The 26,398-nt window shown below is 28.3% G+C and overlaps 1 protein-coding gene across 9 annotated transcripts in view; it reads left to right on the top strand.

Moving 5' to 3' along the window:
- Positions 1-26,398, top strand: part of LOC105149251 (extracellular serine/threonine protein CG31145) — a 318,959-nt gene that overhangs the window by 5,419 nt on the left and 287,142 nt on the right. For 2 of the 9 annotated variants that reach the window (XM_087405170.1, XM_087405146.1), the window contains exon 2: positions 17,878-18,008. The exons of the other annotated variants lie outside the window; for them this stretch is intronic. The gene's annotated coding sequence lies outside the window, so the exon portion shown is untranslated. The remainder of the gene's footprint in view (positions 1-17,877; positions 18,009-26,398) is intronic. 9 annotated transcript variants of the gene reach the window in all.

Below are 26,398 nucleotides of genomic sequence, written 5' to 3'. Positions count from 1 at the left end.
AAATTTTATAAAAACTATGCATGAAATCTAAATATCGCTATTTTGAATACAACTTATTTAAGAAGAGAATATTTTCTAATTGATATTGCTGAAGAAATGACTGAAAGTAAAATAAGTAGATTAGACAACTCGTAAATAATTATGATATTTAGATATCATGCATAGGTTTTATAAAATCTTTGGCAAAATAGTAAAATGACGTATATACTCATATCCGAGTCGCATCGTGTGTGTGCGCCGCCTCTGATCCATGCGTAACGTAGAACGCTCATTTGTTAACCTAAAATTACTCGTTTAAAAAATATTGTTTGAATGCAATTTTGCCAGAGGGAGAAGTTGCTTCTTCTGGCGCATATAATCACGCTGTGTAATCCGTATCCGCGAATTTTGAAACATCCTGTATATAAAGGGTTTTCCAACAAGATGTAGTATTTTGAATTATTAAAAAAACGCATTTTTTTTCGTAAGAAAGTGTGATATTTTTATTCCACTCTCAAATGCAGATTGTGAGGTTATGTTTTAAAAACGATATCTGTCCGTCTTTAGGATTGGAATAAAAATATCATAGCTTTCTTACAAAAAAATGCGTTTTTTTTAAATTCAAAATACTACCTCTTGTTGGAAAACCCTTTACGTATATATAAAACAAAAAGGTAAAGATATTTTTCATATCAGTATATCGATGATATACTGATACTTTAAACTTTTGTTTTTTATTGATTTTAATATATACTTTAATACGTACATAAGAATATTACATGTACTTTTTAAATTGTTTTTCTTCATACATTTATATTTGGAAATTGTTTGCTAATTAGACTCATATTTTACTACATAGTAACTTTATCATTCTTGGCCGATATTTATTATTTGAACAGATAATTATAAAGTACGCTAACTATATCATTATACAGCAAGCGAATTCAATTCAGGACTACTATATGTTACGAATCTTTTGGGTTTTTGTCTATCTTTTCTTTCGTTGTGTCTATACATTTTCTGTAAAATGTAGCATTGTTGTAATTTAAAAGAAATTATTTTTATTTTATCGAATAAAGTATAATGAGATTCAAGTAAATTTTAATTAGTAAGACAATCGGACCTAATTTGGACCGTTTCTAAAAGTGGACCACTCGCTGTTTGTATATAATTATATGATTAATTTAACAAATGACAGTAGTAATTCGAGCAGAGGCGATCCGTACGATTCGATTGCATCGATTCATAAATCATATTATTTATTCTGTTTGTGTAAAAACAGGAAAAACTGATACATTATGATCACGATGTAATATTCCATAAGTAATTGCTTTCTATAATTATGAAAACGTGGTTATTATTAGGTGTTGGAATTAATTCGTAGCGTTTTACAAGTGATGGGAAGTACTTTCATTAATGTATTTTTTAATGCTCATGTGAAATAAATAACATTCTTTCATTAAAAAACGCTACGAATTAATTCCAACACCTAATAGTTTTTATAACTATGAAAACGTGATTAGTAGTTCATGTTATATTAGCTTTTATAACACTATATTTAGTTTACATCTTTGTCATAATATTTTATTTATAATTAAAGAAAAGGAATTCTTTGTATGGTCCAATGTGGGGGCCATGTTCGAGCACATGTGACATTTGTCATAAATATGTTCATAAAGATTGTGTGAGGTGAATTAAAAATAAAGGATAAAGGATAAAGGACCTTTTACTTCTCCGAACTACGAGTAGATCTATAAGCATAGTTTTAAGGAGAAGTTAACATTCAATGTTTAAGTTGCTAAATAGCTTTATTTAAATGTTTATACATCAATATGTTTATGTAATAAAATTATAAATTTATAAAAGTTGGATCACTTTACTTTCCTCACTTTACTTTTTAAAAAATATTTTTAATATTTTTGTATGAAGAAGGGAAGACATACGCGGCTCACATTGGGTACATATTTTGCTAAGGTATCCCAAATCCTGCTTTTCTTTTAAATCTCTACTGTATCTATATAAATATATGAATATACTTCATATTTTTTTTCAATATTCAGAAATGTACCCTATTTTGAACGTGACCATTAATTTTGTAAAAAAGCAAAAAATTAAAAAAATTCTCAAAGCTTAAAGAGCCCACATTGGATTCAGTTACCTTACTGAATAAGTTTTTGCTTGACATTTTTATAATAGTCATTAATCTGTGTAAAGCTGACATTTAAGCGGAGGTAAAGACTCAACTTATTAACAATATAAGAGCTATTAAAATTTATGTACATATATATAAATAAGATAAAATTCAATAAATTATATAAAGCATATTTAAAAGTTCATAGAATTAAAATTTGAAAAGTAACGAAAGGGAAATGAACTAGGCACAATATCAGTGCAATATTACACTATATATTATTTAATAATAAATTTACAATTTAAATAAGATTCCAAAGATTTCGGTTTACACTAACCATCCTTAATGGGTAAAACTTACAAGAATTGTACGTATGAACATGTCATTCAATGTGTGCTTCGATAAATGGTTACTATTAACAAAAACTGTCATTCAGTCAATCTTGAATACAAAAATATGCCGAAAATCCTGTACATCTATATATAAATATGGATATAAATCGCATGCAATAGATAAAGAATTATTTTCTCAGTCCATGTTACTTACTAAAAGAATGTCCTTGGATGTAAGTATAAGTATTACATGGCTATAATTGATTTATTTGAATGGGCTTAATTTGATTTTAACAACAGATTGAATAGATATAATCCATTAAAAGGAAATCATTGAAAATTTAATAAATTAATATTTGCGACAATCAAGCTTAGAAAATAGAAAAGTTGTCGCGAGAAGTTATGGCTACTATGGATAGCGCGAGTCGTGTAATTGGCATTATGCGATGCACGTATCGTCGTCGCCATGTAATATGTCTCAGTTTGCGACATGGATAAGACAGCATCTTCTTGATTAGGCTTTATCTCGTCCACCCACGATACAGCGACGCGGATATTAAGATGAACAAGCGTAACACGCGCGCACACACTGTGAAATCCATTATAGTGATTGCACACGTCCATATACTTTCAACTCGTCCAAAGAAAGATATACCAAGCATATAATCAATAATTTTTTCAAAATACTTTTTTCTTAAAACTGATTGGTTATTATTTGAGATAAAAATATAAAGACATATAAAATTATGATTAGCATTATACTGCATTAAGTATCTATATCACAGAAAATTTAAAAATGTTAAGGAATTAAGAAAATGAGTTATTCAACATCTCACAAAATCTATAGATTCATCTAGTTCCGATTATTTCTTTGTCCGCAGTTTATTTTAGTTCGAAGTTTTCCTTCATCTTGAGCAAGTGCAATTTCCCGCGCGAGCAGATGACGCGGATGAAGCACGATCGTCAAGATACAACTCACGGAAACTCCTCAAAGAAACACTTAAGTGAAACACTGACGCAACTCTTTATTGTATCGCGTATTGCAATTGTTTCACTTTATTTTCGATGTACAGTGTAAAATTTTTCAAATAAATAAAAATATTTTATCCAGTTAAATACATGGATATAATATATCTATAATAAATATGTAAATTTTGTAATTTTTGTACTACTTAACATATAAATATACATATAAATATACATGTATGTGTAAATATATTATACAGGAAGGTAAATTCTTAAATTAGAAAATTTACACATTACTTTACTTATTCTTGATAATACGAAATAATGTTTTCAGATGAAAGTGGAAGTCGGTTTCGAGAGAAATGTATTTTAGTCATATTCTTTTTTCCCAATTAACGCACCAAAAAGATGAAGGTTACTTACACCTTTGTAAATGGTATTATATGATTTTTTATTACATAATATATGATGCCCGTAATTATTCTTCATGTAAAAGTATTAAGATAGAGATATCGAAAGTCGATATGTATATATAATTGAGGAGATATTTTATATTTTATTCTGAGATATATTGACGTGAAATATTAAGTACTTCATGTCAATATATTAGGTGTTGGAATTAATTCGTAGCGTTTTTTAATGAAAGAATGTTATTTATTTCACATGAGCATTAAAAAATACATTAATGAAAGTACTTCCCATCACTTGTAAAACGCTACGAATTAATTCCAACACCTAATATATCAGTAAATATATTTTCAGTAAATATATAAAATATATAATCAGTAAATACTCGTAAGCTATTAATTTTTTGACAATCATACCTTAATACCTTTAGGGACAAAGTAATAAGATGAATCAATTATTAAAGAAAAAGTATAGTTGGTTATTTAAAAAATTATCAATTTTGCTTACATATTTTTTTAAAGCAATTATGTGTTATCTTTATATCAATTGATTCAGCTCATTATTCTGTTCATAAAACTATTAAAATATGATTATCAAAAACTTAATAGTTCACTAGATATTTAATACTTTATGTCAATATATGTTAGAGTAAAGTACAAAATATCTCATTAACTATTGATTTTCTAATATCTTTATCTTAATTCTTTTATATGTAGTATAACTGAAGGAATCATGTTATATATAAAAATAATATCTATTTAAAAAAAGTGAAAGTGACTTTCATATCTATTTGGCGTTTCTACTTAGAAAAAAAAACAACCAAAATATGTTCTCTTTGAAATTGCTTCAATTTCACCTGAGAAATGTTTTCATATCATGAAAAATAAGTGAAATACGTTTAAGATTTTCAATTTAAATAGCATCCTGTACATAGAGTAAAAGAAGGTAATATGAAATACTAATTTTTAAATTAACATTATTGTAGTATAAATGTACATTAAAACTTTTAATTTATGCAAAACTTTTAACTAACATGTTAGCTATAATATTCAATTAATAGTTGTTTGGATAAATTCAACTTTAGTATCGATAAAAAAGTAAAAAATATAAAAATATAGGTCTAAAAAATAGGTTTTAATACGGAATATGGGTTAAATTTCCGGAATAGAAATAAATAATACTATAAATAAAGTGCGAATTTGATTATTTATGTATTATAAATTTATCAAAATATACAATAATTAGACACGATTTATTATACTTTTACCACATACAAATGGCATATAAAATTATTGCATATAGACAATAGAAAACATAAATTTAAGTCTTAAATCATTAAATTATTATGAGTGTTTGAACTATTGTATTTTTTAAACACAAAAATAAATTATAATATCTAAACGTTATAATATACTTCATATTCTCTATTCTTGAAGTATCTTTTATACCTGCATATCTATTATGACAAATAAAATCTTGGTATCAATGAAAAAGATAAGAATTGCAATTAAATAGTATATCTAAAGTAGAGAAAGTTACTTTACAAAAATAACTTTTTTACAGTTATAATTTTTTGTTTTAAAAAGTAATTAGCTAGTTAACGACTCTAAAAAGTAACGAGGTATAGTTATAATTACTTAAAAAATTTTTTAGTTATTTTTAGTTATTTTTTTTGTTATAAACATAATAGGACTAATAAAGAAAAAGATTGATTTACGTTTTATATATTATACAATTTTATTTAAAAGATAAGAAATGTTAAGTCAAAAATATATAGAAAAACGTGATTTACGTTTTTATATATTATACAATTTTATTTAAAAGATAGGAAATGTTAAGCTAAAAGTATATAGAAAAACGTAAAATTAGGATGAAAAAACAGTAAGTTAATCGGTCAATCATAATAGAAAAAAATGTAAGCTAATAACTGTACATTCTCTCTCTGTGATTGGCCACTTCGCTTACTGCTTATGTTTTACTGCTTCACGGTATTCGTATCGATACGGTAGTATTTCATATAGATGATTCGCTTTTATAGATTGTGTACAATGGAAGCAGTATTACGTAGTAAATGTCCAGATAGCAAAATGTTAGCAGGATGTCGACAGACTAGTAGCAGATTTGATCAGAAGATGTTAGCAGACTGACCACAACTGATGTCGCATTCTGCTCCTGTTCTGCCGATAGAACCTATTAACAGTCTATGCAAACAGACTGGCAGCAGAAATCAAACAAAACCTGCTGACAGAATCTGATAGCAGATTGCAAGCAGAAACCGAGCAAAATCTATTATTTTTATTTAAATCAATCTGATTTTTTATAAGAAATTTTGCGCGCGCGTACATATATATAAATGGTTATATACAATTATATACAAATATACATATTGTATATTTATATATACTGATATGAAAACTGGAAACAATCAATACAGTTTTATTGTTAAAATATTATTAATTAGCTTCATATATTTCAAAATATATTATACATAAAAAAGTTATAAAATAATTCAAAAAATATTTGAAGATTCAGAAAGCATGCTCTGAAAGAGCTTGGGAGCTTTGCCTATTCGGGTAATACTCAAGAATTGTGAAATCCTGCTCATCGATTTTGATGAAATTAAGCTTATTCGACGCGGTTTTGCATGAAACGAAAAAATCTGGCAAAAAAAAATGTCGCCCTGCCCCGCGAACTGAGATATTAAGTATTAAAGTTCACAATTATTAGGTTAGGAAATCTATCACATCGGTGGCATAGAGGAACATGGGAACATGTAATAGCAGAAATAGTGCGCACTCAGTGTATACATTAAAGCTGTTGTACATTATTTTAATCTAAATGTAAAAGTAAGAGATCTCAATTGATAAAATGCTCTATGTGTTTTTTATCAAATAGCATATACAATATCAAATAGCATTATGCAATAAAATGTATTGAATATTTCGACGTTTAATTTTTATATTTTTATTAAATGTACATCTTTATGTCGATTTGTATACATTGTACAATGGGTTTAAAGTGCACGTATTAAATTCTTCTGTCAATGAAAAACACTATAAGTAAGATTACAATACGTATATACAATACAATAGGTCACAATTGTCACATATAAAACAGAACATAATTCGAAATGATTGTCTTTTATTTTCCGTAATCCTTGTTCTTTAATGTTGCACTGTTGTATCATATTATCAAGATGCAACTACACGATTTTATGGCAGTGACACACAATAAAGAACAGCTTCTGGATATTCTAATTCAGTACAAATTAATAAATAATCCAAATAAGGAAATAAAATGTCCAAAGTGCAATAATATAGTAAGAATTAACAGAGACAAATTTTTATTGTAAAACATTTCGCGAAAAAAATAAATGTAAAAAATATATCATCAAACAATGTGATTTTAAGAAAAATGCAACAATAGATATATGGTTTAGTCATTCTAATTTGAACTTGGAAGTGATATTAAGAAATAAGATTAACTATACATTACATTATGTTAAGATCTCCAAGACATGAATTTTTATGTATAGAATTGCAAATATCTGAGTAGATTGGATTTCTTTTTGCCGAGAAGTAAGTATAATATGAATTAATAAGTACATGTGATATATTCATCAGAAAAATGTAATGTAATGAAAAATGATAGGTTTGTCTATTGGGTATATCTATTGTGCTGAGAAAAATTCTGAGAAACTTGGAAGATCCAATAAAATAGTAGAAATAGACGAAGCAAAGATCGGCAAAAGGAAGTACAATCGTGGCCGAATTATTGAAAAGAAGTAGATTTTTGGTGGATATAAAAGAGATACAAAAAAAATTTCTTGTGGCAGTATATATATCAGATCGCTCAGAAAAAACTCTTGTTGAATTATAAAAGAGTGGATTCTACCTGGAACGATGATAATGTCAGATTGTTAGAAGTCACTTACATAAATTTAAAAAGAAAAGACTTCCAACACCTGATTGTTAATCATTCGATGAATTTTGTCGATCCAGATAGTGATAAATACAGATATTTTAAATATGTTTATATATTTATATATTGACTGTATATTCTATATTACAAATATTATTTTTTACTGACAGGAGCTCATACTCAACACATTGAACGTGTTTGGAGAGAAGTAAGAGCAAATCTTCCACGATACGTAATGAATACTTAGAGGAATATTTAGCTGAATTTCTTTTCAAGCGCGTTCATAAATATTGAGCGTTTATCCGTTTTTTTTTCTGTGCAATTGCAGAATTGTATCAACCACGGATTTATCACAAAGAACATTGGAAGCTGAAACGCATGAAACCTAATTTGAAGCTTAAATTATATTTGTTGAAGCATGTATGTAGTATATATAATATTATTTTATATAAATTCTATTAAATCTTTGTTTGACTAAATTCTCTGCTTTAAAAACACAAATTCATTGCTTTGAAACAAATTTTCTGCTATAAAATATAGCAGAAAATTGTAATGAAAATTAGAAATATAGTGAATTTGTTTGTAAAATAATGAATTTGTTTGTAAAGTAGTGAATTTGTTATTAAAGCAGATTTATTTCAGCAGATTTATTTTATTCTTGTTGTTTGTCTAAACAACAAGAATGAAACGATTCACTGTATTACACAGTGTCTAACTGTATTCTTGTTGGAAAACGTTCATACTATGTTCGGTTTGAAGCATACGCAGAACCAGTGTATTTGAGATGTTCGATTAAAATGGGACACCCTATAATTCTGTGAATTTATATACTACATATTTAGTCCTTTAAAACGCTGAAATAATTTTTCGATTCTGAAACGCAAATTTAAACTACCGCAGCAATATCACGATTATCAACAAAAAATTTTGAAAGATCTATAAAAGATCAAATAAGGCAATAATAAATAATGGCAATTATAATAATAATATACAATTTTTGCTTTTATTTGAAGTTATTTCTGAATATTTATACGTCTCTGAATTAAGGTTTATGCGTCCAAAGTATTATAATACAATACAAATAAAATACTTATATAATAATATACTTATATTACTATTTTTTTAAGTAAAATTATCTTTAGAGGTCAAAAATAAAATTATTATCCATTTTTTTTTCTCTGCAGTTAAGTTCTGATTAGAACATTTATAGCGTTATTGCATAAATTATATTACAGCGTATTAACAATTCTTTATTAGTTAACTTTACTTTATTCTGTTTTCCAGTTTTATTTCTATCAACATACTTTTCGCTTTTCAAATCATATTATCATTGTTTATCGCTTCTAGTGCAATGTATTCAAGGACATGAATTATTTTTTATTAAGATATTTAAGATATTTAAGATATTTAAGATATTTAAAAAGATATTTAAAACATTGAGATATCAAAATACAATTAAATCGTAGATTTTAACGTGGAAAAATTTTATTTTTGTACAAAGTTTTACAGTATTTTAGATACGTTTCTGATTTATATATACAAATTTTATTTTTGCTTTATTATTAATGTTTAAAATTGTATATTTACTTTTTTTCATATATATCAACAATCATCTTCTAATATTTTAATTATTAATATAAAAATTCTTATAAATTAATATTATTTAAAAGTGTTTACATTATACATATAATAATTTTTACTTTTAATATATTTTATTAATATATTATTTATTAATATATTTTAATTTTGAACATATGCTTTACTTATTATGTTGAACGTGTACTTTTCTCAAATATTCATTTTTCCTTTATTGTCACAAATAAAAATAATTTTCTAAGTAAAGGTAATCTTTGAAAGGAAGGAGAATAAAATTATGCAAATACTTGAATTAGCGAATCGAATTTCAAATTCGTCCATCTTCTATGATCCTACTTCTTCTAATCGATTCTTCAGAAAGTTGATGAAAGTCAATCCAGCCAAAAGTTCGATATTTTCATTTAGTCGAAAATTGGTTGGCTTTTGGACTCTTATTGATTTCTAAAATATTTTTTCCATTTTTTCAATTAAAAAAAAAAGAATACATATTTGATGTACATATATATGCAGAAGAAATATATATATTAGAGAAATATGTATTAAATATAAGTGTATATATTGTACATATATATATATATTTTAAATTATTTACATCATTAATTTTACTTAATAAAATATAATATTAAACTGCATTCTTTTTCATTTCGGTTAATATTTATTTTTCGTTTCGATTAATATAAAATATTTTTTATTTTTTTTCTTTAAATAAGAAAGAAATAAAAAATATTTCAGAAGTCGATAACTATTTAAAAAATGTGTGTGTGTGTGTGTGTGTTTGTGTGTGTATGCTCTAAAAAGCAACAAAATTATATATAAATGATATAAAATTATATTTCTAATTTTCTATTAAAGCTATTTAAAAAGAGACTTAAGAAATTTAAAGTATAAAGTGATTATATATTATAAATAAAAAATACATATACGTATATATATGTATATATATATATATATATATATATATATATATATATATATATATGCATGTACATATTTTCATATGCAATATGAATACATTCATATATATAATATCAAAAGAATGGAAACAGGAATATAAAAAATTATATAATGTCTAAGAACATCAATAACTAAGTGAAAACGTTTAGAATAGCAATAAATCGATAAACTTTGCTTTTTTTGAGATATTGGAGAGAGTTAATTGATTTGATGTTAATGTTTGTAGAATTGCGTTACTTACTGAAAAAAGTAATAAATAACGAATAACGCGTAACGTTACTCGTTACAAGTAACGAATAAAAAGTAACGCGTTAACAAATTAGGAATGATTTTTTCCAGTAACGCATGACTTTTTCAACACGTTACAGTAACGATTGACTTTTTTAACTCTGATGTTACCATTACTGTCGTAAAAAATTCACATTATTAAATCATTATTATAACAAGGTAACGATCAACAAAGTAACGGCGTTACAAAAAATGTAACGCATTATTTGCCAGCCCTGTGTTTATCGATATCTGCATGATAATTGGATGGCTAGCGTTCGCGTTATACTGTATGTATTAAATAAGCGTTGCTCATTGTTTATTTATCAAACGCAGCAAATATAAATATATTGAGAACGCCCGTTTTACAAATTTATGCCAAAACTTATAAAAGACCTCGCACCAATCTTATGGAAATTGGCTTTCTGTCGAATTGGCTAAATTTTTATGTTATATAGATAGATATATTGTAGTTCTCATTCTGAACAAATGACTCCATCCCAGTGAGAAATGATAATGGAATCGATATCGAATTGATGTCGATTCGACGACAAAATCATCAAATTGATGTCGATTTAACATCGATTTCATTTTCATTTCTCACTGAGATAGGACCAACCTTCTCCTACGGTTAGTTTTTACAATCCTGCCTTTAGATTCAAGCTATACTTTAAAAATTGAGTTTCCATATGTTATTGATATTATGTCATTGATGATAGATATACATATCCTAACAACACAGATCTTCAGGGACATCTTTAAAATGTTCAGAAGACATTCATGTGTCCTTTGAACATCCTAAGAATATCATCAAGATATATCTTAGATAAAGTGTACTATTAGGAATATAAGAGGTATGTACATTATATATATGTATATCGTGTGTGCGCGCGCGCGCGCCATTTTAAATGATTATATATACCATATTTGTAGTCAAACTGAATTGGTTTTCCGAATTTATAAACGCAATTAAACTACTAATAATATCACAAATTAAATTAAATTGACAAGCAATTTTTAATAATTTGATGCAATTGGGCATCATGTTAGAAAAATATTAATATGCTGAAAAACTGTAAATAAATTTAAATTGCAAAAAATATTACCTCGAATCCGTATCTCTTGTATTCTGTACGAGCGTTCTATGTGAGCCTTTAAACTACAAAGATTACAAGATGTCCCATGTAATTGTGATAACGATTTTTCTTGCATTTCTCATAATCTGACAAAAATATTGTTTTTAATAAAAATTAATCAGTTTTCAATCAGCTACACATTGCAATTAAAAATCTTTGCAAACAAATCTTTTTTAGGTAAAAAGTTGTTTATTAATCCTACACGTCTAAATTTAAGGTCATGTAAAGGTTTATAATATAGCAAGTAATTGAATTCGTCTTGACATCAGATACAATATTATGAAGTAAAAAACACGTAGTGCCATTAAAAAAAGTTAAGGTGACTTCGACTTTTTACTCAAAAAAGAATTTTTTCAAATTTTTAATATTGCAATTTGCAGCCGATTGAAAATCGATAAACTTTTATTCAAAACAATTTTTGTTAGATCATTAGAAGTGCTGGAAATATCGTGATCATAGTTATGTGAGACACCCTGTATATAATAATTACAATATGTATATATATACAGGATGTATCAAAAATCTGGAAACGATCGAATATCTCGAAAGCAAAGCATTTTTGAGAAAAATGTTTTAGATAAAAGTTGTTAAAAAAGGGTTTAAAAAAAATCTAGGATAAAATCATTAGGTTGTGGATCACTCTTTAAAAAAAAATTCATATTTTTGTACAAAACAATATCAAATAATTAATAAAATATTTAATAGTCGTGATTAATCATGAAGATTACATTTATGGATGCTTTTATTTTATTTCATTACTATTTTATATGTTTTAATTTGAATTAAATAAAATAATGACAATTATCCATAATTAGATCCCATGTACTAATTGTCAATTCACTAAGTTCTTTATCCTTTTTAGAGGCGTTACTTATACATTCCATAAGAATAATAAAAATGGTTTGCGCATGCATATTGTAGTACATATATAACGAAATATAATTGATGATCCATATCTAGTTCTAGAATCCAATTGTGAATCATGATGCAATTTTAACATATTCAAATTTATTTACAATTAGTTATAGTTAAAAATCAATAATAATTTAAAAAATTAATGAAAATTGAGCGTTTAACAATAAAAAACAATTAAATTATTATTAGCACATTTTGCAAAGATATAGACATGTATATTGTCTTATATTCTATTTTGATATTTAAAATAAATCTTTTCGGGATGGCATTATTTGTAAGATTTGACAAGTTTTTAAACATTTTTATAATTTTACGCAATAAAAGGATCGTTATAATATAGTGATTAAATAATACCCGCGGACACATTTAATCTCTGAGCATGACGTTGATTTTTTTCTCTGAAATCTAACGCTATTTACTATTACCTATTATAAAAACTATAAGGCAATTCTTATGACATTACACTTTGAATTTTTGAAGATACATATGTTAGTTATTGCACATTTAATTAATTAACGACATCAATAAATGTGTAGTGTTGTTCCTAATAAATTAAATTCAATTGACATTTGAAAGAGATAAAACAAATGCTAAAGAATCTTATGATATGTACCATTGAATATAAAAACTATAATTATTTAAATATAAAAAGTGATCCGGAACTAATGCCTGATTCACATCTAGTGCTTCTATTCACTGATCACATCCGTTTGACTTTGGGTGGCGTCACCAAGGTCAAATTTTTTAATGGAACACCCTATTTTTTATGCTAGAATCTAATAGCTGGTATCAAACGTGTATAATGTTTTCAAAACATTATAATAAAGTCATTTTTCATTATTTGTGTCGCTTTTCAAATTATAAAGCTTTGGAAGTTACAGTACCGTCGACATTATCCAACGTGTCCAACCGTCTAAAACCTTTTGACTTCAAGATCATGTTCTGGATAATATTTGTTAAGATCAAGGTCATTAGAGGTTGTTACTTTCATCAATGAGATAAGACCGACTTGGTGTGCTGTTTGTTCTCTAAGATCTGCTAAGTGGGTAGATTTTGTCGCATATATATTGTTTTTATATATATAAAAATTTATACATGTGAAAGTTGTGTTCATAATATTCTATTTTTATTGAGCAACATATTTTTATACATTATTTATTTTATTTGTTATTTTTATCGTTATAAACAGAAATTATTTAAATGGTAATAAAAATCTAAATTTTTTCGTATAAAGTACTTTAAGTATTAAAAATGCTGTGTGCAAAGTTTTATTGAGATAACCAATTAGTTTATAATAAATAAATATTTTGTTTATCTGTTATTAATGTCATAATATTTTTGAATTTATAAAGTATATTTATATTAAAAAATTGAGATTTTTATCATTATTTTATTACAATTTTATACATTTCTATTAGAGTATAAATTTAAAAAATATTACTTTTTATTGAAATAACTTTTGATTCAGATGATAAATCATCTCTAATTTTTTTGTATTACTTTTAAATGCAATTTAAAATAATCTGTAATTTTTTCAAGTAGTTCTTAACAAATTTCATTTGCTTTACAACCTCCTTAATAAAAGCAGTATAAGAATACCACAATAATATTAGTTGATAGATAGATCGGCCATCAAATCTCTTCGATGAGCGAATAAGAGCATGACGCGAGAAGTATTGTATATTCAGGTTTTCATATTTTTATTGTGTGAAACAGATTTACAGTAAGGAAGGAAAAGCCGTATCTTTACTTGCTACAAAATTTTGTAAATATATAAAAATATACATAAACATATATTCATAAAATGTATATAATTATGGAATATGTTCATGTACATCCTTCTTTCTTTCGTAAAATTACTATTTACAGTACAATAAAAATAATAATAATAATGAGAAAATAAAAAAATACTTAAAAGGATAATTTTTGTATTATTTGTTTTAGAAAAAAATCAAGTTTTAGGAAATGTAAAAAAATTCCTTATACACAATATAATTACATATAAAATTATATACATATAATTATGTACGAGCAATGTATATGGACATGTATGGACAGTATAATGTTTATATATGTTATGAATGTTTATATATATTATATATATATGTTGATGGACATTATGTATGTTTATATTTTTCGTTGTATTCCCGGAGCTCTGCTACTTTGGATCCTCCTGGTATGAAAACAGACCGAAGGAAATCAATTCGCATCGATTAAACAACTGACTTTAGCTTGAGCTGTGATTACAATTGGACGCTTTCGCTGGGACTCTGCATTACACTGTATTTCTTTCCCGTACAATATAATTTCCATTGTGTCTTCATTTGTATCTGATAAAAAATTTCTGTGCACGCACGCACGCACGCACGCACGCACGCACGCACGCACGCACGCACGCACGCACGCACGCACGCACGCACGCACGCACGCACGCACGCACGCACGCACGCACGCACGCACGCACGCACGCACGCACGCACGCACGCACGCACGCACGCACGCACGCACGCACGCACGCACGCACGCACGCACGCACGCACGCACGCACGCACGCACGCACGCACGCACGCACGCACGCACGCACGCACGCACGCACGCACGCACATATGTATGTATACATTCGTGCATGAGAAATTTTTTATCGGGTAGAACAGGGATTGGCAAAATGCTGAAATTGGACACGTGCGCCCACGGATGCAAATGCCCAGTTATTGTGCATGTCTATAATCAATTTTATTCACAATTCACTTATTTCGCAAATAATATCAAATTGTAATTCTCAATAAAATACTTTCGAATTAAGTGTTATAAATAAGAAACGTTTATTCGAAACATACATCGTTATTATTTTATATTAATTCTGAGTTATCTAAATTTGTATAAAAGAATATTTTTTAATATTTCTCCTGAACGGTATCTGAAATTCTTTTTTTTTATATTAATAATATATAAAATGTCTATATTATACGTTTTCTTTCTCTTTTACAATCATGACATATTGGGAGTACAAATTAGTTCGGTCCGTTTTCCAAAAGATGGCTCCGGCTGTTGTGAATGGTTCATAGTGACAGTTGATTTTGGCGTTTTCAGAGAGAGATCTGCTAATAATATTCAGTTTATATTGCTTTGAGTTTCATACAAAAACCTTGAGTTTTACTGTGTTTGAAATATCGAATGTTGTGTTAACCAAGCAGCATTTGCGGGAGGTTCTAATTTTCTGCTTTAATTGGAAGAAAAGTGCTGAAGCCCATCGAAGTTTATGGTAACACTGCTCCAACTGATAAATCATGTAGGGAATGGTTTCGACGTTTCAAGGATGGAGATTTCAGCGTTGAAGACAAGCCTCGCTCTGGATAGCCAAAAAAATTCGAAGACAAAGAATTAGAGGCATTACTCAAAGAAGATCAGAGTCAAACGCAAGAAGAGCTTGCAGAATCATTGGGAGTAACTCAACAAGCCGTTTCTGCACGATTGAGAGCCATGGGAATAATTCAAAACAAGGAAATTAGGTGCCTTATGAACTGAAACCGAGAGACGTTGAAAGGCGATTTTTCACTTGCGAACATTTATGGTTCGAAGATCATGCTCTGTATCTGGTGGGACCAAAAGGGTATTGTTTATTATGAGCTGCTGAAACCTGGCGATTCCATTACGGGCGATCGGTATCGGTTACAATTGATTCGTTTGAGCCGTGCATTGCGAGAAAAACGGCCGGAATACGAGCAAAGACATGATAAAGTTATTTTTCTTCATGACAACGCTCGGCCTCATGTCGCAAAAGTCGTAAAAAAATATTTGGAAACACTCAAATGGGATGTTTTACCGCATCCGCCGTATTCTCCGGACATTGTTCCTTCTGATTACTGGTTGTTTCGAAGGAACAAGCACGATTTGACAAGTCACCGGTTCACTTCTTGCGCAGAAATCGAAAATTGGCTCCAAAATTGGATCGCCTCCAAAGACGAGTCATTTTTTCGAGATGGAATTCGAAAATTGCCTGAGAGATGGGAAAAAGTAGTAGCCAGCGAACAATACTTTAATTAATCTGTTCATTCATTTTGTTTTGAAATAAATACATTTTTGAACACAAAAAAACGGACCGAACTAATTTGTACTCCCAAATATTAAGAATAAAAATATTAAGAATTGAAAAATAATTAGAACAATTTTTGCTTTGTTTTTAAATTATAGAAACGATTATAGAAAAAATATAAATACATAATCATATTTAATAATATATAAAAAGTATATATATAATTATATATAGAATATTATATAATTATATATACTTTTTATATATTATTACATGTTTATGTACATTTTTGTCTTATATTCTAAGCTATAGTTTTTATTTAAAAACAAAGCAAAAATTGTTCTTCCAATTATTTTTCAATTTTTAATATTTTTCTAATATGTCGAACTGTAAAAAGAAAAAAAAATATAAACATTTTATATTTACAAACTATATAAAAATTATTTTTCTAATTATTTTTTTAATTAACTTATTTTTTTCCTATTACATATTTATATATGAACTGAAATTATACAAGAGGAAGAAAATGCGTCTTCCATGTGTATCCCTTATTATTTTTCCTCATATTATTTATTGCCCAAAGACGTTCAACTATTGCCCGCGGGCAGCTGGGTGTTCGCGAGTAGTGCCCATCTGCCGATCTCTGGGATAGAAAATTGAATAAAAACTTTGTTGTTTTAGAGAGACGTAATACTTTAATTTAATAATATACATACGGTAATGTGGAATACATACAGTACATATGTAGAATATGATATTATGTATTAAATATATTATATATGATAGGGCATTTAAAATGTTACAAGCTATTATTCTTGAAAATATGCGTCGAATAAAAAATATGTTCAGACAGAATGATTTCAAGGGAGACAAATAATGATAAAATCAATTTAAAAAATTGATTTTTTTAAGGTTACATCAGTCGTAAGGTTACGGAAGTCATTTCCACTCTTTATAATAGAATAATAATTAATGATAATTAATAATAAATAGGCTCTCACGATGTAAATTATATGGAAAAAAACCGCATACTTTTAAAAGCCAATCAATAGGATATTGTTGTGAACAAAATTATTAAATATCATACACAGTGCGACAAATATGTTCCCGGACATGGCCTGAAAATCATAATTGAAACAACAATGTGCATATTTTTTGGTTTTATTATTCAAAATATTCTCCTCTGGCTTCAATACACTTGTTACAGCGATTCAATAATGATTCAAATGCATGTTCTAGCTCAGTTTGCGGAATTGCCTCTAGTGCCTGTGTAGAAGCTGATTGGATGGTCGGAATGTCATCAAAAAAGCGTCCTTTCAATTTCAATTTCAATTTTGGGAATATTGAGAAGTCGCAGGGGGCCAAATCAGGTGAATACGGTGGTTTAACACAGAGACACGATTTCGAGCCAAACATTGATGGATAATCAATGAAGTGTGACTCGGTGCATTATGTGTGTGGAACAAACTTCGCACAAACCTTCGTTTTACCCAAATCTAATATGGTTCGAATCGTTTCTCTACTGATATTTAAAGCCTCCTCCATCATTTTTAGTGATGCATTGCGATCGTTTGCAACAAAATCACGTACTTTTTCGATCATTTCGGGTGTTCGAATCAAAATTGGCCGTCCCGATTTTTTGTCATCTTCAAGGGTCTCTCTGCCTTCCAAAAAACGCTTATGCCACTCAAAAACAGCTGTACGACCTAGACATTGACTGCCGTAAACTTGTTGCATTGATCGGAATGTTTCTGATGCACTTTTACCAAGTTTTGCATTAAATTTAATCACTGCTCTTTGTTCCATATTAAAATTTCTACCTCGACCAAAATCTTGTTTAACATGTACTGTCATATCTTCGTTATATGTCAACCAAAATGAATGAAACTTTGACAGATGATAGCAAAATGTTCAATCTTTAAAATGCATGTTTAAACGCACAAATGTCGCCACTGGTTGCTGAGATGTGGTTCGTGTCCGGGAACATATTTGTCGTACTGTGTATAAATTATTTAATCAAACAATTTATTGAAAATCGCTAATTTTATATATTTCGACTCAGTTGGGATTTTTCTCAATAAAATCGATATTTACTATGCAAATTAAAATGATTATAAAAACTATGAAATACAATTAATTTGATAAAACTTACATGATATACGTTGATCGTGTTTAAAATGCGAGGTGTTGACAGTCCGTATGTCAGAGATCTTCTGAGAGAGATGTAACTATAATATAATAACACAATAAGACATGGTTTAAATTAAAAAAGAGAGGAAAGCATTAAGTCATGGAAATAAGGCTAAATATAATGGGCTTAGAACATATTGGGTCATCTAAAAAGTATCCGCGGTTTTTTGTCACTAGATGTGTGTTGATGGTCATATATCTAGTGACAAAGTACCGCGGATACTTTTTAGATGACCCAATATATTACTGGAAGCAGAATTGTCTATACCATCTATATATCAAATGTGAAGCCATCGCACATCTGTGCGAGAGAGAAAGCTAGAATTCCAAATGTTCTTTTATGAAAAAAATTCATAATTTGAATGTTTACACTTAAGACGCTGAATTTGAACGTTATCCTCAACTTGAGTGTTACTCTTAAAATTGTGGGTGTTATTTATTTTATACAATTACTTAATTCAGTTTTATTGCTAAAGTACATATTATTGGTTTGCATATTCATGCATCATATTCGGAATACACACGATAAAACTATAACTGGAAAAACTCCCTCTTTACTCCCTCTCCCCCTCTCATTTGAGAGTTAATTTCCTTATTTTCCTGTGCTATCATTCACCAAATCTTGTACTCCATCCAATAATGTTGAACTTTTGCAATATCTTACAAAAAAAACCCTCAATTTATTGTGTTAACACTCAAATTTAGGTTTATCATCAAAGTTGAGTGTTGCCCATCAACATTGGGTGTCATTTAAGCGTAGAGCATCAATGTTGGGTGTCAATTGAGAGTGATTATAAATATTCGGTGTTGCCTTGATATAGACACTCAATATTAAGTGTTAATTAAGCGTTGAGCATCAATGTTGAGTGTCAGTTGAGTATAATTATCAAATTCGGTGTATAGTATGTTGTGTAAACACCGAATCGGGTAATACCCAATCGCGGTTGACTCATGACACTCAATAGATGAGTGTAAATCCTAATAGCTTAATAACCTTTAAATGTCATTTTCAAAATTGAATGTAAGTGTCACTTGAATGTTAATTTTTATGATTGAGAATTAACGATATATTGAATATAAATGCGTCGCCATTTATGAAAGAAATATATTTTAATACTATACGCATGAAATGCGTATAGTATTAAAATATATTTTTTTTTGACATACTTTATCTAGGCTGCGTTCGGAAACATTACCCGAGTGCCCCCGTATATCGTTTTATCCTTGTTGTCTAATGTGAAACAAGGATAATGTAAAACACAGGAGCATTCAGATGATGTTCCCAAATGCAACCTAGATAAAGTTTGTCAAAAAGATGTTTCACGCAGTCCTAAAGATGTTGAAGTCCTATTGAGATATATCACAGTTATATACTAACATTCAATGTTCTTGGATTAAAACAGCAGTTCCCATACGATGCAGTCAAGCATCGTTGGATGGGTGACCGCTTAGAAAAATAAGGAAATTAATTCCCAAATGAAAGAGAGAGCGTTTTTTTAATTATAATTTTGTCATGTTGTATGTGTATTTCGGAAAATATTGCAAATTAATATAATAATATTAGGAATAAAACAGATTTAATTAATTTTTTATACAATAAAGTCATTTATTTTAATGATTTTCTTTGGGCGTTAACCTATAATTGGGTGTAATCTTCAATTGATGGTCCCAAATTTGAGCGTTTTTTTGAGTGTTTAAATTGAGGGTATTTTTTCGTAAGGGATCATACGGGAGCTGCAACTTCGATGATCCACAAATTCTTAACGTTAATTGATATATAGTTGTGACATATCTGGTCAATAGATATTGTCAACAAAAGTATAGGGGTTTCATGTATAGGGGTAGCCCGGGCAGTGCGGACGTGTTAAAGTTGAGAAAAAAAAATAACACAATTAAAATTGAAATTAGAAATTTTTATTCTCATAAATCTCTTAAAGGACCTAACTTTGAAATAAAATTTAAACAAATTAAAAAACTTGAACATTAATATGTCATTTTAATTAAAACATAAAAAAAGAGAAACCATCCGTTTTGCTCGATCTCCCTGGGCAAAGCGAATGGATCACTCGAGCAATGTAAATGAAATTTAAAAAATTAGAATCAGTCTTGGCAATCGTCACAAAAGTAGTTATCAAATCCTCTATAGTGCAACGCCCTCATGGGCCCATTTGGTGCAATGACTGCACTGAATCAGTCATAAACAAATCATCATACTGCATTGTGGCAAAAAATAAATAAAAATGAGATGTGAACAAATACGTGCCTTTCGTACACTCAAAAGGTCATCTGTCCCTCCATATTCCCAGTATTTTCATTGTAATCATATACTGAGTAAAAAAGATGGATCATCCATTTTGGCCCCATCTGTTTTGCCTAAAGCACCTAACTGGCGCGAATTTGGAGAGGTTAGAATAAGTTGAAGCACCAAGTGAAAAATTTTAATTTCGAATACACATTTAAAGACATAGAATTCTTATAAAAAATCATTCACACTGGTTAAGGAACAATTACAGATAATAACTAAGCTACGTACCTAAGGAAAAATCGTAAGAAAATATTCAATTTTCTATATGTCTCTATTAAATATAAATGAACGCAATTATATGTACTTTCATAACGTCACTGGTCGTTTCTTCAACTGCTAGAGACTCAGCGCAATCTCAGATAGATAAGCGAAAATAAAAAGTATTCGCTTTACCTAGGGCGTTCATATTCAACATTTTAGCATTAATATTCAATCATAAAAATTAACATTTAAGTAATTTTTACATTTAATTTTAAAAATGACATTCAAAGGTTTAAGCCATTTAATGTTTACATTCATCTAATGAATGTCATATACAAGTATTGAGAGTAAACTTTTAAATGTTTATAGCGAATATAAAGTGTGAACTCAGTTATCGGATGTACACTCTCAATCTTTTAATGTATACTCAATTTTAAACACAAATGTTCGATCTTTGGGTGTATAGTCGGTCACAGAAAGATTGCAACACTTTTTTTTAAATAGATTTCGGTATGCAGCCTACTCACTGAGCGATTGGTTTTTATTTGTGGATCCATGAATAAGAATCAATCGCTCAGTGAGCAAGCTGCATTCCAAAAAACCCATCGAAAAAAACGTTGCAACCTTTCTCCCTAATGAAAATGTAAAGCTTGTTGAAGCGTCAAAGAAGTGTGAACAAAGAATTTTAACGCTTCTTAAACACTTCATTGACTTTCCATTGACTCTTAATGGTTTTGAATATTCATACACGCTCCACGAACTCTTCCTAAACTCTCCGTAAAATGTATCCGAAACACATCTGTCACATTTCCCACATGTTAAAAAAATTTTTTTCATTAACATTTCTCATACGCTCCTCAACACTCCGCAAAGAATGCATGGAACATATTGATACTTCCTAAACATTTCATTCATTAGTACTTCGTCTACGCTTGCTAGACGTTCGACAAAAAGTACACGGAGCATTCAAATATGCTTCGTATACGCTACAGAGATAAAAAAATTTATTTTAAAAAGGAGCGTCATTGAACTGTACAGCGAATGTAAACGAAGCGTCGTAGTATGCATCGCCACCAGAGAGACTTAGCGAGAACTAACTTTTCGAAAACCATACAGACTAGGATAAAAGACGTAGCAAAGATTTTTCAATTGTGTTCTGATGAATGAAATAATTTTTTGAAGTGAACCCCTAGAAGAGCTCCAAGAAGAAAGCATAGTACTTTTTTTTTAGATATTTGCCGAATAAATAAAATATATTTCAAAATATCATTTGCTAAGGACCTCGATTATATTTCATTCGCATTCGTCTAAGAACTCAATTGCTCCGTTTACGTTCTCTAGACTGCCTAATCACGTTCCGTTTACATTCTGCTCGTGCATGCCGAAGAACTTATCTATACTTTTATTTATGTTTCTTTATCGTTTAGTTGATGCTTCCTTTACGTTCCATATTCCATTTTCGCTTCTTCATTTACGTTTCTGTTATTCCCTTTTTACTTCCTTTGCACTCCAATTAACGCTTTATTGATACTCGTTTTACGTTTTATTTTTATTAAGGCTATGACCGGCTGTATACTCAATAGTTGAGTGTAAACACTTAATCTGCAGTGTAAACACTCATAATTTAAATATATACACCCAAATTTGAGTATTTTTTAAGCTTCCAAAAATGGATGTTAACACTCATAAATACTCAAACTTTGAATTTTTTTTCATAAGAATTGCGTATCGTCGTCTGTGTGAATTGTACAGTTGATTTAGTGTTTCTTACACATTGTTATTGTTAATATTTCAGAGATTTTAGGTTAGGTATCTTAGACAAAAAAAAATGAAAATAAAACTTAATCTATTATATAATATTTAATAAATTAGTGTTAAAATGAACTTTTAATATAAGAATGTGAGATTAAAATAAAATTGATTTGAATATTCTTATCCATTCCACAAAATAATATGCATTTTTCACAAAATTCTTTATTTTTCGAAAACCTTTTTAAAAGAAATAAAATAAATACGAAATATGTATTAAATATCAGTAATACAGCCTACATGTCATATAATTGATGCCTACATAAAATATTTACTACATTAACTTAAATGTAATAAAAAATCGAATTATAATGATTACCATACAGTATACAATATCTGTAAAGCATTTTTTATTACGCTAAATTTGTTTTTTACTTTAGTACAAATATATTACTACAAACGTACGAACGAAGTGAAACGCGGGCAAACATTGAATGTCTGAATGACACATGCGCATTACAGGCAGCTGGGACTCTAGCTCTCTCTCTCGTACAGATTTTGGCTTCACGCTCAGCATTCAATTTCGCTTCCAATAGTATATGTTCTAAGATAATGAATACAATAATTCTGTATTATTCTGTAAGTTGAGACCATTTTTTGTTTTTGAATATTATTTTTGATATCAGTCTTTTTTGTAAAATTTGTGCTTTATCAAGAATTTTTATATTATCCGAATTGAACTAGTGTCTTAAATCCGATCTATATATGATTTTGAATATGATTTTTTTACATATGATTTCCATAATTACTTTTTATGTAAAAATATTAAGGTAGAAATATTGAAAGATTAATAGTTTATGAGATATATTACATTTTATTTCAGCATATTTTGACGTAAAATTTAAAATATTCCGTAAACTATTAATTTTTCAATAAACATAATACCTATATGCACGCATGAATAAAAAAATCACACAGTTGCTTTTGAAAAATAATATGTAATTTATACAGTATAGCTTGTAACACTTTAAATGCCTCACTTTGGATAAAAGATATTTTTTTTATTATTACTAAATATATGATAAAATGAAAGAGAAGAAAGTTTGTTTTTTCTGTAAAAAATAAATGTGCAACAGTAGATGTATATGAGAAAGCTGGTACCAATTAAAAAACTGCGGAACCTATTTAAGTTGCTTATGCAAACAAGAAGTTTATTTTATAAAACATTTACCGCGTTCATTTCAATTAATTGTATTCATATATTTAATTGCGTATTTTTTTTGTAAAATACGCCGTAAAATGATTAAACATGCGATTTCTATTACCTCGTCATCTATTATTACGTCTTATAAAGTGAAATGATTTCTGGTGTATGAAAATAAAATATATATAATTGTAGTAATTTGCACTGTTGTGCAAGATACTTTATTTTTAATATTTATTGTTAGATACGGATACAGATAATGTCAAAAAAAACATATCATAGTAAAGATATAGGTACTAAAAAAAAGTATCCAGAAACGGATATTTTAACCCCTTCGCCATATATCGAAATGACATTTCTGTGCTACTAGTGTGTAAAAAAAAGTTTCTTAGATTTCTGTTACGACTTTAGAATCAAAGTTTTTGAGGATGTTGAATCCAAATATCAGAAAATTTTAAAATTCAAAGTGGCGTATTAAATATTGGTGAATCAAAATTTGGAAAAATAATTGGATTTTTTATAAAAATTATTATTTACCATAAGGTTTTTAAGATCGCTGAATCCAAATATTTCAAAATTTCAAAATTCAAAAAAAACGAATAGAAAATTAATGACACAATTTTAAAAAATTTAAACAAAACCTTCTATTAAAAAAATAAATAAATAAATAAACACATAAAAACAAAAATAGTCAAAATTTGCTATAATCTTATTTTCTTTTCATGACTCTGGATTTAACGGAAAGCAGAATTTATAAACAATTGCTCTGTATTATGAAATATATATAATATTTTTTTATACAGTTTAAATGAATTATTATTACTTTCTAGTGCAGTAAAGTTTAAACTGTCATTTAGAAAATAAAATTCTGGTTATATTTTGATGCAACGATTTCAACAATTTTGGAGTATATTCATTATTATAACGATTCATTTACTTTTAAAATTTCCATCATTTGGATTCGCTATTTTGAAATGAAAAATTTAGATGTCATATTTGGATTCAGCAATCTTGAAAAGCTAATCATTTTTTCAAATTCAATTATTTTTCCAAGTTTTGAACCGCCATTTTGAATTTTGAAATTCTGATATTATATTCAGAATCAGCGACCTCAAAAATTATAATATATTAAATTTTTTACAAATCACAAGAAGTTAAGTCGGTTTTTTCCAAGAGATCAATCACTATGGCAATCAGTGTACATTTCTTCAGAAATATATTGCGGCAATACAGTAATAACAGGTAATGCAGTACTAGCAGTATTAGCAATACTAGTATTATGCTAGCAATACGTAGCAGTACATAGCAATACATTAACAATACTTGGCAATATTGTGCACAATAGACGGCAATACATGAAGTAGTAGATGGCAGTACATGAGACAACAGATGACAACGTTGCATTGATACAGTGTGACAAAGAAAAGTGATAACTGAGTTAAGTGTAATATTAAAAGTGAGTCTGTAACGTTGTGCTTATATGTATCGAAATATCTGTAATGAGTATTTAAAAAATTATTTGAATTTTATATTTTTGAAGTATTCCGCCGGCGTTTAATCTATCTTCAAATATATTAGAAGAAATATTATTAGGTGTTGGAATTAATTCGTAGCGTTTTACAAGAGATGGGAAGTACTTTCATTAATGTATTTTTTAATGCTCATGTGAAATAAATAACATTCTTTCATTAAAAACGCTACGAATTAATTCCAACACCTAATATATTCTATCAGAAAGAAATCTGAGACTGGCATTCATAGTCATTTCTTATTTCATGATCGTCTTAAGTAATGTCTTTGATTGATTCGTGACATCTCAAGACTGAACTTAAGAACTGGTCTTAAATATGAGAATTGACTATGAATACCGGTCATCCCGCCTAATCTCATAAGGGTAATTTGCACGATTTTGTGATTCTTTTTCATGCTATTACGTTAAATAAGAGCGAACAATCAAAGTTTGATTGTTTGTCCTTGTGCAAATTATCCTTACAAAGTTAAATATACGAAAAAGGCGGGATGATCATTCTCAGGTTTCTCTCTAATCTTACTAAATAGTAGTCATTATTATTAATTTATTTTGTTTATTTACTTATTGGAATATTTTTAAA

The sequence above is a fragment of the Acromyrmex echinatior genome, chromosome 1, assembly GCF_024713525.1.
Source record: "Acromyrmex echinatior isolate Ae372 chromosome 1, ASM2471352v2, whole genome shotgun sequence".
NCBI lineage: Eukaryota > Metazoa > Arthropoda > Insecta > Hymenoptera > Formicidae > Acromyrmex > Acromyrmex echinatior.
Note: the sequence above shows the minus strand (reverse complement) of the source record. Positions and strands in the feature narration are given on the sequence as shown.